This window comes from Eleutherodactylus coqui, chromosome 5 (genome assembly GCF_035609145.1).
Source record: "Eleutherodactylus coqui strain aEleCoq1 chromosome 5, aEleCoq1.hap1, whole genome shotgun sequence".
Taxonomy (NCBI): domain Eukaryota; kingdom Metazoa; phylum Chordata; class Amphibia; order Anura; family Eleutherodactylidae; genus Eleutherodactylus; species Eleutherodactylus coqui.
The window spans coordinates 39247314-39264984 of record NC_089841.1 but is presented as its reverse complement, the minus strand read 5'-3'; the positions used below and the strand labels follow the sequence as shown (position 1 = coordinate 39264984).

General features: G+C 44.8%; 1 pseudogene; it reads left to right on the top strand.

Annotated features, from left to right (window-relative positions):
• Nucleotides 1-5507: 5507 nt before the first annotated feature.
• LOC136628745 (zinc finger protein 585A-like) overlaps nt 5508-17671 on the top strand; it is a 183923-nt pseudogene continuing 171759 nt past the window's right edge.

Genomic DNA, 17671 nt, shown 5'->3' with positions numbered 1-17671 from the left:
AATCAGGGTAGGGCTTATTATCGGGGTAGCATCCAATATATAGAGATCCGTCAGCACTCAAACACAGCTTTCCCAGATGGGCGAGGTAGGTATATGCACAGCCACTAGTCAGTGGGAACATGGACCTCCAATCCCATGTCAATTCATAACAGTGAAGCAGAGGCAGCAGCATCAAAGGTGTAGAATAAAGTATAAAATCCTTTTATTGCTCCATACACTAAAAGGCAACATTTCAGCAATATTGATAAAGCCAGTTCATCATTTACAGGATGATCTTCCCTCTTGGATAACCGTACTTCGTCTCTTGCCGGCTGCCTGGATAACAATATCCATATTCTATCACAATGGCCTGATTAGCCAGATGTTCCTTGTCTGTGAGGTTATCCATAACTTTCTCCAGATGATATAGAGTTGGAAACGCATTGTAGCTAGTAAGAAAAAAGACTCAGTGGTTGGTGCTTGGTGACAATTGGGTTGCATTTGATTGCTTCTTGTCCCCGGTTTTCTTCCACCCATCGCACCACTCTTGTCCATAGTGATTGGTATTGCAGCTCAGATCCATTGAAGTGAATGGGAGCTGAGCTTCAATACCAGACTCTATCCACAAACAAGGATGGTGCTGTCTTTGGAAGAAAGCAGCCTCGTTCTTTGAACCCAGGGCAAGCCCTTTACGTTGAGTATCTTAAAGGTGTTTTCCAGGATATTTGAAGAAGTAAAAAAAAAGGTTAAACGGCCTTAAAATAAGGAGAAATTGAAGACTCTTCTATCCTGGGCGGTTTATAGAAGATTATCCTTGTTGAAATGATAGACTGGTGGCCCTGAGTTTTGATTGTAGCTGCATACAACTACTGTATTTAATTACATTTACTACCTGCCTAGGATACTTCAATACTACTCTGGCAGAGTCTTTTTTTCAAAGTCGCTATTTCCAACTAGGGCACATGCGCTGCATACCGGCGCTTACAGAAATGACAGCTGTATCTGCCTTTTTCCTGCTAAGTGTCAATTTCTTTTTTCATGTGTACTGAGTTTTTACAGCGTTGGGCACAAGGGCAGAGGGAACTGCTTACACCCTGTCCTGCCTGCTCATGGGCCGGTGACTGCACTCTATAGGACACACATTGTCACTATATCCTATTGCAGTGATGGCGAACCTTTTAGAGACCAAGTGCCCAAACTGTAAGCCAAAACCCACTTATTTATGGCAAAGTGCCAACACGTCAGCGGCGGGGCTTATCACGGCGTATGCTTTACCCCTGTCATTCTAAAAGGGACAGGGCCGCTTCAAAATAGACAGGGTGCAGGTTTTGACTGCTTTTTGAATGCAGAAATACTGCAGAATGTCCTCAGCGGAAATTTCTGTAAAAAATTCTGCAGCATTTCCGCATCCAGAAAACAGTCAAAATCTGCACCCTGTCCACATGTAAACATACCCCAGCGGTAACAGCAACCCTCCAGTGTAACAGCGGCCCTCCCAGCGTAACAGCACCCCCCCTCCCCCGCCTGTGTATCAGCGTCCCCCCTACAGCGGCTCCCCAGTGTAACAGCGACACCCACCACAGCGGCTCCCCAGTGTAACAATGACACCCCAACAGCGGCCCCCCAGTATCACAGAGAACCCCCAGTGGCCCTCCAGTGTCGCAGAGGCCCCCCCAATGTAACAGCGCCCCCCCCCCCTCCACAGCGCCCCCCCCCCCCCAGTGTAACAGCGACCTCAGCCACAGCGGACCCCTAGTGTAACAGCGGCACCCCCCAACCCTCACAGCAGCCCCCCAGTGTAACAGCGACCCCCCCCCCCAGTGTAACAGCAACCTCCCCAGCAGCCCTCCAGTGTAACAGCACCCCCACCCCCCTCCACAGCGACCCCCTCAGCGTAACAGCGGCCCCCCAGTGTAACAGCTCCCCCAGCATAACAGCAAACCCCCCACAGCGGTCCCCCAGTATAACAGCAACCCCCCCCCCCCACAGTTGCCCCCAGTGAAACAGTGAACCCTTCCCCACTGCGGCCCCCCAGTATAACAGCGAACCCCCCCACCACCACCACAGCGGACCCCCAGTAAAACAGCAACCCCCCCCCCACACACACAGCAGCCCCCAGTATAACAGCGAACCCCCCCCCCCCAGTGTAACAGCGACACCCCACATGTTAGGGGGAGGCCTACTGCGAGCCACTATTCCTTTTTACCTTGCCTGGAGGGTCCTTCTTGCAGCGCCGTCTCTGCTGCTCCCAGGACGGATCTGCAATAGGGGCCGCCGCTGCCATTGCTGTTGCCAATGCCGAAGTTCGGCCTCTCCTCCAGGAGCAGGAAGGTACTGGATTTGGCCCTGCCGCTGCTCCTGCTTTGCTCCCCGACCAGGCCGGGAGTTGTGGGGATAAACACGCCCCCAGCTAATAAGAAGCTGGGGGCATTAACAATTGGCAATGCATACTGGTGTATTATGTCACCACCCCTAACTTCCGGCAGCGACATAATACACAAGTACCCAGCGCAGCTGTGTGAATGCCGGCAATGGAGCCACGGCCCCTGCTGGTATTCACAAGTGGTGAGCGGCCGATGGCGGCGCGTGCCAGCGGGGAGGGCTGTGCGTGCCGCCTCTGGCATGCATGCCATAGGTTTGCCACCACTGTCCTATTGGATAGTTTACTTTCTCTGAGCCGTCATTCATGATAGAACTGTGCTGGATCATATTTTCCTCCAGCAGGTTTCCGGGTATTCTGTAGCTTCCTAATTGTGTAATACAGTATGCGCACACTGCCCCAAGTTAGACGCAAGATATCAGTCTCATGTCCAATATGGTTCTGAGCATACTACGCCCAGAAGCCTTAATTTATTGAAACACATAATACCTGCCCTTTATGGGCGTTTAACAGATTTCATCAGTAACATATATATATATTCTTATTCACTGGGTCATATAGAATTCCCTGCCTCCCTGCCCACCTTCTCTCAAGTCCAGTGTAGTGTGGACTTTGTCCCCTCAGCATGCGGTCAAGCTGAAGGAATTTCAGTGTACGTGGCAGTCTTTGTTTAAGAAGTTTCAGTATGGGGGGAGTTTCGGTGTGGGGGAAGGTAGGGCTGGGGTAACACACAATAATGAATACAGGTATACATAATATTGTGACTTTAACTCTTAGAGGCTGCTTGTGGAACTTTGTATTAGTCTAAAGTTATAAAACACACATCTTTCACCATGCCATTGTCCAGCAATTACCATAATGAAATTATGCAGCCATTAGCCTCTATAGAGTTAAAGTCACTACAGCTGCATAATACATCTAGTTTATTACAAATCAATAGACATTTTACGCTAACTAATCATCATGTCTACTACAGAACCACTGCTCATTGGTCCTGCATAGACATAGCCTCACATTGGCTAGACATCTAATGATTCCACTCTCTCTATAAAAAGCTGTCAGTGCAGCTCTGCCTTCATTATAGCTTTCCTGAACTCCCTAATAAAGCCTGTGTGGCAAAACATGTTGGGAGGGCATGTGTTACATGTTTTTTTTAGTTTGGATTTAGGGATGCCTATACTGTGCAAAAAATGATTAGGTAGCTAGGTGTTGAGGCAGTTCTTGTTGCCTGACAGAGACCTCTGTCACGACTGTGATTGCTGCATAATCAGCATAGCAATTTATTTCGATATTATAATATGGCTGCTTATATAGCACCTCTAATAACTGACACACTGGGCATCCTACTATTGGTTGCTAACAGTTATGTAATCACTGCAAACACTACATGCTGTGTGACTATGTTAGGGGCTTAAGACAATTGCCCTCATAGCCTGCCTAGCAATATATATTTAGCTAATTTATGGACTCAGTAAGGATTTAGTTCAGCCACCTATTCCTCAATTTTAACCCCTAGTGACCAAGTCTGTTTGCGCCTAATGACCAGGCCAAGAGATAAACCAAGAAAAAACAGTAAAGCTCTCCAATTTTACGAAAAGCTCGACTCGAATAACGCGGACCCGAGCATCTCTAATTATTAACATTTTGAGGAACACTTTATTTTCCTACACCAAGCCAAGATTGTAAAGGCTCATAGGTGTCAGAATGATAGAGACTCCCACAAATGACCCCATTTTGAAAACTACACCCCTCAATATATATTTACTGAGGGGGGTCAGGAGTATTTTGACTCCACCGTTTCCTTTCAGGAATTAATGCAATTTAGACGAGAAGAAAAAAAAAATCATATTTTTGCAAATATGTAATTTTAAACGAAGGATTGTTTTCTTTAGTGCACATAAAAATGAGGATTTGCACCCCAAAATGGATACCCCATTTGTCCTGTGTTTAGAAATATACCCATTGTGGCCCTAATCTTTTGTCTGTATGCACAACGGGGCCCTAACCGAAAGAAGCCGCGGGTGGTTTTCAGAACATACATTTTGCTTGAAGGTGTTTCAGACCCTATTGCCTACTTGTAGACCCCTTGAGAGGCCAAAACGATAGAGAACCCCCACAAATGATCAAATTTTGAAAACTAGACCCCTTAACGAATTCATCTAGGGGTGTACTGCATATTTTGACACACCATCTTTGAATTTTTCTTGGCAATTGTGTCATTTTAAAAATAGTTTTTTCTGTACAACACACATATAAATGAAGACTTTCACCTAAAATGGATACCCCCGTTTGTCTCATGTTCAGAGACATACCCATTGTGGCCCTAGTCTTCTGTCTGGATGCACAACGGGGCCCAAACTGAACGGCACATCAAACTTTAACTGTCCTTTGACTTTTATGTGATCGCCATTATCCATCAGGTGACCAAGGAACACTCACCGCAACCCCCGTAACATTTCCAAACTCTCGGCTACCTTTAGTAGCCAGGAGCAAGGAGATTTTACATTTCCCCTTGCCCTCCCCAGCTTCTGCGCTTGCCATTTTGGCGACAGGCACATGCGCAAAGCTGAGGAAATGTCCACGGATAAGGATCCTGTTGGGGGACATCACCGGTGGCCTTAATTTAGTAATTTCACGTCCCCTTACGGATCGGATCGGATCCGTGACGGGAGGTGAAACGTTAGCTTTTTTTTTAACTTTTACGTGATCGCCGTAATCCAATGGATAATGGCGATCACGTGACTGGGAACCGCGTACTGTGGCCCCCCCATGAAATCTCCATGCTCTTGGCTACATTTAGTAGTTTGGTGCGGGGAGATTTTAAATTACCCCGGCAATCTGCGGCTTTTGCGCCTGCGTCCGTCATTTTGGCGACGGACACGTGCGCAGAAGCTGGGCTAAGGTCTGCAGTTAAATCTGGAGCCTTAGGTACCTAATTTCATCTCGCCTCACCGATATGATGCATTAGGGGAGATGAAACAAAGTTTTTTTCTTTTTTTTTTACAGTCTTTTAAAAAACATTTACATGATCGCTGTTATCCATTGGATAGCAGCGATCATGTGACCAGGAACCGCATACTAGTATGAGTAGCCGAGAGCAGGGAGTTTTTAAATTTCCTGGGCCTCCCGGCTCTCTGCACGTGACGTAATGCGTCTGGCGCGCCCGGGGAGGAGTAGGAAGACGCCGGATGGCGCGGAGGACAGACGGGGTGAGTATTCTCAGCTCCTCTTACGGATCTCATCCATAAGGGGAGCTGAAACTTAACTTTTCTTTTATAGACTTCAACGAGATTGCCAGTATCCGTTGGATACCGGCGATCGTGTGACCGGGAGTGGGGTCCTGCGGCCTGGGATTATAGCTCCATGCTGTCGGCTACCTCCGGTAACCAGCAGCATGGAGCTGTCATGTCCTGAGCCTGCAGGGCTGTCATTCCCAGAGGATGCATGTTTTTACGTCCTCTGGGAATTAAGCCCACCAGGCCAGGATGTAAAAGCACTATGGGCTGGTCACTAATAGTCTTTATCTATTTTGAGCGCATATGTCAACAAAGTATATAATTTTATATCATTCTCTTTTGGAGGGTATAACCATTAGGCTATTTTTTTTGTCTTATATATGGCTTTTGTCTGGTATACTTGGCTAAATAAGCTTATTTAGCTCCCCTTCTAGATCTTCCCTTACAGCACCATAACTTAGGATGGTTCTCTTTGTGATTCATTTGAATTTGATAAAATAATATATCCATTAACCCTTTCCAATCCACTGTCTGACCTCTGAAGACATTATGATTTAAGGCTGTACAACTCCTATGTTGTAAGACGTCCGTCGGGGTTCTCTTACTGTATATTGCTAGCCTCTCTGCTGACAGAGCCTATCCAACGTGTCACCTCATGTAGTACTGGCTTTAGCCAGCAGATAGCGCCATTGTATAACGGCAGAAAAAGAGTAAGCCCCCTAGGAAAACCAGGATAGAAATTGGATTGGAAAGGGTTAAAGCTTCCCCCATTCTAGCAACAATTCTGGGATTTTGCGTGAATTTAATGTTGCCTCATATTTCTATTCAGGTGCCTACACAAGGATGGAGAAGGACAGGAACAAGATGGCGGAGAGCATATTGAATCTCACCCTAAATATACTCTTCCAGCTTACTAGAGAGGTGAGAGATTCTGATGTCACATTACATCATTCTTCTCTATGGTAATAACAGTTGATGTCATTACCCTGTTAAGGACCAGGCACAGTAAATTTATGGCGCCTGGTCCAGGGCTTAAATCACAGCTGTATGAAAAATTATGGTGGGTATTTAAGCCTCCTGCTCTGCAATTAATGAGAGACAGGACGGGTTGTCAGCTGTTAGTCATAGCTGATAACCCGTGGGAGAAGGCAGGACAGGTTTTTAACCCTTTCTGTCTTCTCCTTCCCTGAGTGCATAGCACTCAATAGGCGTGATGTACAAGTGGAAGTGTAACCTTCACTACGGGAGCCCAGGGGTCACATGACCACCGGGATTCCCTGCTACAGCAGAGCTACAGGGTCGTACTAGACCCTGACCTGCTCTGCCAGTGACTAATGTCACTACAGGGGATGTTTTTTTTTTCTGCTACTGTGGCTCCTATGAATGCCCCAGCTATAGTGGAAAAATGTCGAGTAAAAACCCCCAAAACATATGAATGTTCTCCAGAGGTCTTGTATGACATCATGGGGAACGTAAATAATAAATAAAAACACCATTACATACATAAGTGAAAGTAAATTACAGAATAAAATAAAAATATATACATAAAGAAAATAACCCAAAGCTGATGCCAACCAAAACTGTCACTATATGCGCCCTATAATCCAAAACCATACATATTAAATATCAAAACGTCCAAAACAAAATGTGGAACTTGTTCCTATACTTTTTTTAGCCTAAATATACTAAATAAAAAAAAAAAAACTGTAAATAGTAAATGATTTTTTTCTTAGCTTTTTACCCCCAATAAAACTATAAAACGGAAGAAAAAGTCAGTGAAAAAGATATTAAAAAATAGTCCTATATGTCATGGAAAAAAATGCAACAAAAATAATTTAGGTAGCTAAAGGAAAAAATAGGGCAGTTAAACCACTACATGGGTAAAATCACTAAAACGTGTCTGGTCCTTTAGGTACTAAACAGCCTGTTCCTTAAGGGGTTAAAGAGGGGAGAGATTCTGATGTCACACCATTCTTATATATGGTAATAACAGGTGATGTCACAGGAGAGGGGAAAGATTCTGATAGCTCAACACTGCAATGGAAAGTCTTTGAGTTCCTTGGGCTTGCCTATGCTGTCGGTGCACAAAGATGATATTACACAAGAAGAAATCAGAGCGCCAAAACATAGCAGACTTTCACCCCGCCAAGGACCTCGGCCCACATTTCTACCCTAGTCAGTCAGTGTATTTGTGCCAGACAGGTAAAGCAACGCAATGGAAACTCATTGTGCACTCACAGCACAGGCTAGCCCAAGAAACTAAAGCATGGTATTACACATGAGGAAATCAGAGTGCCCAAATATGGCAGAGTTTCACCCTGCACAGGGCCTCGGCCTACTTTTCTGCCATAGTCAGTCAGTGGGTTTGTGTCAGACAGGTAAAACACCACAATGGGAAGTCTTTGTGCACCCACAGCATAGGCGAGCCCCAGGAACTTAAAGATGGTATTACGCATAAAGAAATCACAGCGCCCGAACATGGCAAAGTTTCACCCCGCCAAGGACCTCGGCCCACAGCCTCAGCAATCGTGGGCATAAAGCGGACTTCAATGCTAGTACAGCTGTGAACGTCTCATTTAATTATTTGCAGTTGCTTTCACAGCTCCAAAGACTGCATTAACCAGGAAGAAGTTCCACAGGCCCAACCTGGCGCAGTTGCATTTCCCCCAGGACATAGGCCTCTGCCCACACCCTCAGCAATCGAGGGCATGAAGCGGACTCCGATGCTAGTACAGCTGTGAAGGTCTCATTAAATCAGTTACGTTTGCTTTCACCACTCCCAAGACTGCATTAACCAGGAAAAAGTTCCACAGGCCCAACCTGGTGCAGTTGCATTTCCCTCAGGACATAGGCCTCTGCCCATACCCTGAGCAATCGCGGGCATGAAGCGGACTCCTATGTTAGTACAGCTGTGAAGGTCTCATTAAATCAGTTACATTTGCTTTCACCGCTCCAAAGACTGGATTAACCAGGAAGAAATTCCACAGGCCCAGCCTGGCGCAGTTGCATTTCCCCCAGGACATAGGCCTCTGCCCACACCTTCAGCAATCGCAGGCATGAAGCGGACTCCGATGCTAGTACAGCTGTGAAGTCTCATGAATGCAGTAAGGCTCCACTTGGTTGGCCCAAACCAGTGCCGCAGATAACTGTGGTAACTCGAGAGAAAATACATGTTGCCCAGTGCTGATCCCATGACCCCAAGCAGGAGGAGGAGGTGGCCTTAGAAGGCCAAGAAAAAATGACCAGGACCCGCAGTAGCCTGTGTGGGAAGTATGTGAGCGGGCCCTTGGTCTGGCTCGGTCCCAGCAAACACCTTGTGTGACCCAAGCTGCCGCGAGTGACATAGCAATGGGAAAATCCATGTGCCCACACACTATTCATTCTGTGTAGGTGTCGGATAGCTCAATCGACACCGCAAGGGGAAAGCCATCTGCACTCTGCACCCTACCCAAGTCAGTCCGTGTCTTTGTGCCAGACAGGTAAAACACCGCTATGGGAAGTCTTTGTGCACCCACAGAATAGGCGAGCCGAAGGAACCCAAAGACAGTAATAAAAATGAAGAAATGACAGTGCCCAAACATGCCATACTTTCACTCCGCCGAGGATATAGGCCTCTGCACACACCCTCAGCAATCGTGGGCATAGAGCAGACTCCGATGCTAGTACAGCTGTGAACGTCTCATTAATGCAGTAACGCTCCTCTTCTTTGGCCCAAACCAGTGTCTCAGATAACTGTGGTAACATGGGAGAAAATATATGATGCCCAGTGCTGATCCCCTGACCCCAAGCAGGAGGAGGAGGTGGCATTACAAGGCCAAGACACCATGACCAGGACCCGCTATAGTCTGTGTGGGAAGCACGTTAGCAGGCCCAGGGTTAGGCTCGGTCCCAGCCTCCACCTTGTGTGACCCAAGGTGCCCTGAGTTACATAGCAATGGGAAATCCATGTGTCCCAACACAGATAGCTCAACACTGCAAGGGGAAGTCTTTCGAGTTCCTTGGGCTCGCCTATGCTGTCAGTGCACAAAGATGGTATTACACAGGAAGAAATCAGAGTGCCCAACCATGGGAGAGTTTCACCCCGCCAAGGACCTTGGCCTCGGCCCACATTTCTGGCCTAGTCAGTCACTGTATTATTTGTGCCAGATAGGTAAAACACCGCGATGGGAAGACTTAGTGCACCCATAGTATAGACAGACCCCTGTAACATTCCTGTAGCAAAGGTATAAACAGACCCCAGTAACATTTATGTAGCTGAAGTATAGGCAGACCCCAGTAACATTTCTGTAGCAAAGGTATAAACAGACCCCAGTAACATTTCTGTAGCACAAGTATAGGCAGGACCCCTGTAACATTTCTGTAGCAGGAGTATAGGCAGACCCCTGTAACATTTCTGTAGCACAAGTATAGGCAGACCCCTGTAACATTTCTGTAGCACAAGTATAGGCAGACCCCTGTAACATTTCTGTAGCACAAGTATAGGTAGACCCCTGTAACATTTTTGTAGTAGAAGTATAGGCAGACCCCTGTAACATTTCTGTACAACAAGTATAGGCAGACCCCTGTAACATTCCTGTAGCAAAGGTATAAACAGACCCCAGTAAAATTTCTGTAGCAGAAGTATAGGCAGACCCCAGTAACATTTCTGTAGCACAAGTATAGGCAGACCCCTGTAACATTTCTGTATCAGAAGTATAGACAGACCATAGTAACATTTCTGTAGCACAAGTATAGGCAGACCCCAGTAACATTTCTGTAGCACAAGTATAGGCAGACCCGAGTAACATTTCTGTAGCACAAGTATAGGCAGACCCGAGTAACATTTCTGTAGCACAAGTATAGGCAGACCCCTGTAACATTTCTGTAGCAGAAGTATAGGCAGACCCCAGTAACATTTCTGTAGCAAGAGTGTAGGCAAACCCCTAAAACATTGGTGTACCATTAGTGTAGGTGAAGTCCGGAAAAATTAGTTAGATAACAGTATAGGCGAGGATCAAAAAAATTAGTGTACCAAACTAATTCTGAGTCTCCCGAACTTTAGCCCGTGGCGTCAGGCCCGCTCGCAGGCCGTAAATCTTTTTGTTGCGGATCTGGTCGTAAGCAGGCTCAAAATGCTCCTCTTGCTTGGGGGAAGCGAACCGCCAGGTTTTCGGGCGCCTCACGCCGGTGTGGCGCTTTTAATTCGCTGCTCTAGCTGCTGGTTGTGGAGGAGCGCTCGAGAGCGGTATTTTACTGCACACTCCAGTCAGAAAAAAATATGACGAAAGGGTACAAACAGGCCTAGCTGCGTAATACAAAAATGGAAGCACTACAACCCCCAGCAGGCCCCAAGTAATATGCACACGATGAGATGTAGCCCAACGAAAAAGCTTTTGGTTTTTTGCACAGAGGATAGGGACTGTATAGTGTATATATCACTTTCTCTCTAGAAGTGGCTGTGGCCCAATGCTCTGTGTCTAATTCACTGCTGACACAGAACGATATAACTAAGTTTCTCTGCAGCAGGCTAGGAATTATTTGCGTGCACTTTCACGGTGAGAGCGGTATTTTAGTGCACACTTCAGCCAGAAAAAAATATTACGAAAGGCTGCAAACAGGCCTAGCTGCGTAATACAAAATGGAAGCACTACAACTCCCAGCAGCCACCAAGTAAAATGCACACGGTGAAATGTAGCCGTAAGAAGGACCGTTGGAGTTCTTGAAGACAGGATCCTACACTAACACTTTCCCTATCTCAGCATCACTTTCCCTATCCTCTGTATAATACACTGCAGACTGAGAACGCTATAGCTGTAATGGCCTGCACAGCCCGCGATGAAAAAAAAAATTGTGCACTACTGCACAAACAGTAATGCACACGGTCAGATGTAGCCCTAAGAAGAACCGTTGGGGTTCTTGAGGACAGGATCTGACACTAACACTTTCTCTATAGCAGCACTTACCCTAATCTCTGCCAGCGTGTGTCTGAGGCGAGCCACGGGTGGGACCGCTTTAAGTATTCGGCGGTCACTTGATCTCGCCAGCCACTCACTGCAGGGGGGTGGGATAGGGCTGGCACATCACAGGAGGAAGTAATAATGCCTTCCCTGCATGTCTATTGGCTAGAAAATGGTGCTACACATGCGGGGAAGGAAATGGAATTGACTCGAGTACCGCGTGGTGCTCGTCTCGAGTATCGAGCATCTCGAGTACCCTAATGCTCGAATGAGCATCAAGCTCGGACGAGTGTGCTCGCTCATCTCTATTAGTGATATTTATTACTGTTTCCCCATATACAGGATTACACAATAGTGAAGAGGACCTCTAGTGATGGCGGTCAGACCCCTGTGTGTGATGAATGGGGAAGATCCCTGAGCCCAATCATGGGGCCCCCACCTCGCCCCCTGATACATGAGGACATCAATGCACAGAAGATTCGAGAACTCACCAACAAGATGATTGAGCTGCTGACTGGAGAGGTGATGCTCCAGGGAATGCTGGGACATTATACAGTAACAGCACTGGAGGCTTCTGGGTGATGACTGTATATTGTGTTGTCAGGTTCCTATAAGGTGTCAGGATGTCACTGTCTATTTCTCCATGGAGGAGTGGGAGTATTTAGAAGGACACAAGGATCTGTACAAGGAGGCCATGATGGAGACCCGCCAGCCGCTCACATCACCAGGTAATAGACAGGACTAAATACACGGGGACTTTATTATCTGTATGTAAAGAATGACTTCAGTGTCTGTCTGTGTTTCCCCCAGTTATAATCAGTAAGAGAAGAACACCAGAGAGATATCGCCGTCAGATTTGCTCAGCCATTCTAGAAGCTTACAGAGTGAAGGGTCTGCATTCCCTGTTAGGAGTTTGGCGCCCTCTACCCATTCAGTAGGTGCTCATGTGAAGTGCAGCACAAGGCCGAATCCACTCAGCTTTGCAGAACCGCCACATAGTCTTCTGGCCACACTTTTTTTGCCAAATTTTACAAGGTGCAGATGAGAGTCTTGGTCTTAAGGTTTCACTGGCAGCAATGATTCAGCATTCAGCCTTACGTTTTTCATTCGGCTTCCCACCCCAGGGTCTGCTTTAGGACTTCTTATGGTCCTGTGTGCCTCAATGAAATGAGAGAGAAAAGAGGATTTTTCTTTTACTATAAAATCCATTTCTTTTAGCCTTCATTAAGGGACAATACAACCATCCATTTTCTTCCCATGTTACTATACCCTTCTCAGTTGTACTATGTTGTTGAGTTTTGTCAATTTTTTTGGTGTTCTGATACCAGTTAACTTCTGCTTGTTCTTCTCCTACTGCTGGCATACAAACTGATTAGTTCAGTGGCTATAGGTGGCTGTAACCTGCCTAGGAGGAGCTAACTTTTTTCATTCTTAGTGCTACTCTTGGTAGCAGCTGATACCCATGGTCCTGTCTTCCTCAATAAAGACTACTAGAAAAGTATTTTAGTGTTAGACCAAAATTCTCCTCTTGAGTTCTTTGAGCTCAGAAATCTACCAGGGCAAGAACCCAAGGCTTGTGGAGGGCGGTGCTGCAAAATGTATTGCATGCCCCTCAGATAAGCTAGGGGCTCCCTATTATTGATGACAGTCGCAATTAGTTACTTACAATGCCAGATTAACGTGTGCAATCTTTGGTGCTCTTGTTTATGCTGATTTTTTTACCAACTTCAGAAGCATTTATTGTAATGAAATCAAATACTATAAAGAATTTTTCCTCCTAATTTGGAGGCTTCACTACAGAAGTGGAAATCTGCAAAAGAACAACCTGTGGCCAAACATCCTGATTTACTGGTCTTCAGTGTGCGGTCTACTATTAGGGCTCCCACTCACTGGTGATATTTTCTCCACTGCGATGCGATTCTAAAGTTAAAGTCTCGCATCGCAGTGCGAGAAAAAAATCGGCATCGCGCCGACATATCGCCAGTCTTCTCATTGGGGCCAGTGGCAGCAGCGCTAGTCCCATTGAAAAGAGATGAAGAATGCTGGGGATTTCTGCCACAGCTGTAACAGCTGTCACAGCTGTGGCACGAGTTTCCTTCATCCCCGCGGGTACCGCGGGGATGAAGAAATCCTCTGCCACAGCTGTCACAGCTGTGGCAGAAGTCCCCGGCATTCTATTCCATTGCTTTCAATGGGATCAGCACAGCTGCCGTTCCCATTGAAAGCACTGCTTTGAAAAGCCCCGTGGAATGATTATTGGGGAAGGGCTTGAAATATAAGCCCTTCCCCGATAATCTGCCAAAAGTGTGAAAAAAAATATATCTTAGCTATTTATGAATGAATAACTAAGAGCTATGTGTGATTGGCTGAGCGCTCAGCCAATAGCTAAGCAGTAGCTGCTATTGGCTGAGGCCTCAGCCAATCTGCAAGCCCTTTCAGGAGGCGGGGATTTTTAAATCCCCGACTGCTGAAAAAGCTCAATAGCAGTGCCGGGGAGCCAGCGGGAGGACGCGGCTGAGAGCAGGAGAGGTGAGTATAATTTTTTTTATTTTTTTTATTTTACACTTATTGTTGATTATCGGGGAAGGGCTTATATTTCAAGCCCTTCCCCGATAATCATTTCGTGGGGCTTGGCTGAAACCATTGATTTCAATGGGATCGGGAGCTGTGCCGATCCCATTGAAAGCAATAGAATAGAATGCCGCGGACTTCTGCCACAGCTGGGTCCCCACGGTCCCCATTGAAACCATTTGCGATACGCCGATTCTATACCGGCCTCTTTCTTGCGCTGTGATGCGAGATTTTTCTCGTGCTCTCGCAGCGCAAGAAAGAAAATATCGCTAGTGGGTGGGAGCCCTTAGACTGATCTGTTTTGCCTTCACTGTCTCAATCAGTTACTAATTGCATTTTGCTACATGATTTGCAATTTGTAATGCCATGGTTATATAGAAATGTTTTAAAAATTTCATTTTAAGGCCATTTTGATTAATAAATAGTAAAATCCATTTTATTCTTGGCAGATGACTGTACCAGGAGGTCAGATAGACGTCTGATATCTGCCAATTGTAACGCAGATGATTGTGGTCTTACACAAGATACATATGAAGAACCTGCCATTATCCCAGTTATCTCCTCAGCTCTTCACGGTAAAGATCCATCATCTGATCCTCTTATACAGGTCCCATCATCTGGTTCATCACTGACTCATAAGCTAAAAAAAGGTCACAGAAGGGGAGAAAATCAAAGAGCTCACAAAGGGAAGAAACCATTTCCATCTTCAGAACGTGCAAAAAGTTTTAAAACTAAACCACAACTTACTCAACACCAGAGAGTTCATACGGAGAAGAAGCCATTTTCATGTACTGTATGTGGAAAGTGTTTTAACCATAGATCAGCTCTTACTACGCATCAAATAACTCACAGAGAAAAATCATTTTCATGTTCAGAGTGTGGGAAATGTTTTAGGAATAATTCAGGTCTACATAGACATCAGAGAATTCACACAGGGGAGAAGCCATTTTCATGCTCAGAATGTGGAAAATATTTTTCTTCTAAATCAAATTGTAATCAACATCAGAGAATTCACACTGGGGCTAAGCCATTTTCATGTTCAGAATGTGGAAAATGTTTTTATAGAAAATCACAACTTGCAACCCATCATAGAAATCACATAGGAGATAAGCCATTTTCATGTTCAGAATGTGGCAAATGGTTTGTGGATAAAGCAAGTCAGGATCAACATCAGAGAACTCACATAGGAGAGATACCATATTCTTGTTCAGAATGTGGTAAATGTTTTAGGTATAATTCAGATCTACATAGACATCAGAGAATTCACACAGGAGAGAAGTCATTTTGTTGTTCAGAATGTGGCAAATGTTTTAGCCAGAAACCAAATCTTGTCCAACATCAGAGAATTCACACAGGGGAGAAGCCATTTTCATGTTCAGAATGTGGCAAATGTTTTGGACAGAAAACAAAGCTCGTTAGCCATCAGAGTATTCACACAGGGGAGAAGCCATTTTCATGTTCAGAATGTGACAAATGTTTTAGGAATAAAGCAAGTCTTGATCAACATCAGAGAATTCACACAGGAGAGAAGCCATTTTCATGTTCAGAATGTGACAAATGTTTTATGAATAAAGCAAGTCTTGATCAACATCAGAGAATTCATACAGGAGAGAAACCTTACTCTTGTTTAGAATGTGGCAAATATTTTATGTGTAATCCAGATCTACATAGACATCAGAGAATTCACAAAGGGGAAAAGCCGTTTTCATGTTCAGAATGCAGCAAATATTTTTGGGAAAAAACATCACGTGATCAACATCAGAGAATTCACACAGGAGAGAAACTGTTTTCATGTTCAGAATGTGGCAAATGTTTTAGGACTAATTCAGGTCTACATAGACATCAGAGAATTCACACAGGGGAGAAGCCGTTTTCATGTTCAGACTGTGGCAAATGTTTTAGGGAGAAAGTAAAGCTCGTTAGGCATCAGAGAATTCACACAGGGGAGAAACCGTTTTCATGTTCAGAATGTGACAAATGTTTTAGGAATAATTCAGGTCTACATATACATCAGAGAATTCACACAGGGGAGAAGCCGTTTTCATGTTCAGACTGTGGCAAATGTTTTAGGGATAATTCAGGTCTACATAAACATCAGAGAATTCACACAGGAGAGAAACCGTTTTCATGTTCAGAATGTGACAAATGTTATACAGACAAATCAAAGCTTGTTAGACATCACAGAACTCACACGGGGGAGAAGGCTTTTTCATGTTGAGAATGGGTGAAATGTTTTACTCAAAAAATCAAGTAGTCTTGGATGTCAAAGAGCTATCTTGGAAAAGTAACCTTTTTTTTTTCAAAATAATTTTAGTGATAGAAGGCACGAGATAAAAATTGAAACTTTGACTGTCAAAGAAAAGTTTCAAGTCAGACAAAAGAAAGATAAAGTAATATGGAGCTCTGGTGGGGAAGAGCATTTATCAATGTTCCTGCACCAGCTTTCTGTCAAAAAGCGGCAAATTTGGTCACACATTTAAGCACAAAATATTGTGTCTGCCTTCCAACTTGCATAGTTCTTGTCAGTTTTCTACAAATCGGGTGGACATGGTCTCCTGTGGTCTGACAGACTTACTATAATTTACAGCAAAAAATTGGCTTAGATTACACCATCAATCTACACCAGTCGGGTGGATTTGATTTTTCTAGAACATTGACTGCTAGAAGATGTGACAAATTTAAGAGACATAGATCTCTAAAACTTGGTGCATTTTACTTCAGTGCCATTCAGCTTAAAATCTAGCATTTACATTACCAGTCTTAACCCCTTAGTGACCCAACTTTTTTTCCCTTTTTCTTGGTTATTTTGCAAGAGCCATGAGGTTTTTATTTTTTGATTGACCTGCTAATAGGGGGGCTTGTTTTTTAGAGTATTTTTAACGGCAACACTTTGGGCTAAACATATTGTATTGTTTTAACTTTTATACGGGTACATTGGAAAACCCTTGATTTGTGTCATGTGTTTTTTTTCATACAGCATTCACTGCAGAGTATCAATGATGTGATCTTTATTTTGCGTATCAATACGATTACACTGATGATAAATTTATAAAGCCTTTCTATGTGTTATTACTTTTGCAAAATAAACACTCAAAAAATAAATACATTTGTGTTTGCGTCATTGCATTTCAAAACCCACAACCTTTTAGTTTTTTCCCTGACAGAGCTTGTGAGATCTTGTTTAAATGGGGCGAGTTGTCGTTTCCACCTTTACCACAAGGCTTTTTAAAATCACATTTATGTTTGTTTTTTTAATTACTTTTACACAATAAAGCCTCATTCAGACATGTTTTGATTCAATAAGTTTTTATTAGAACAAACAATATATTGGTACAGTCAGGGCATAGACAGGAACTACACAATAGTTCAAGTACAATTTGGCACCTGGGTTTCAGGTGGGAGAAAAGGCAAGCTGGAGGGATGGGCGAGCAGGCAACGAACCCCGAGCCACCCACTCTGACTTCGCCCGCTCTCATCTCCTTGTATCTAGCCAGTTTGTTGATGGCTTCGACCCAGTGGGCTCTGAAGGGAGCGGCCTCAGACCGCCAGAACCTTGGAATGGTCTGTCT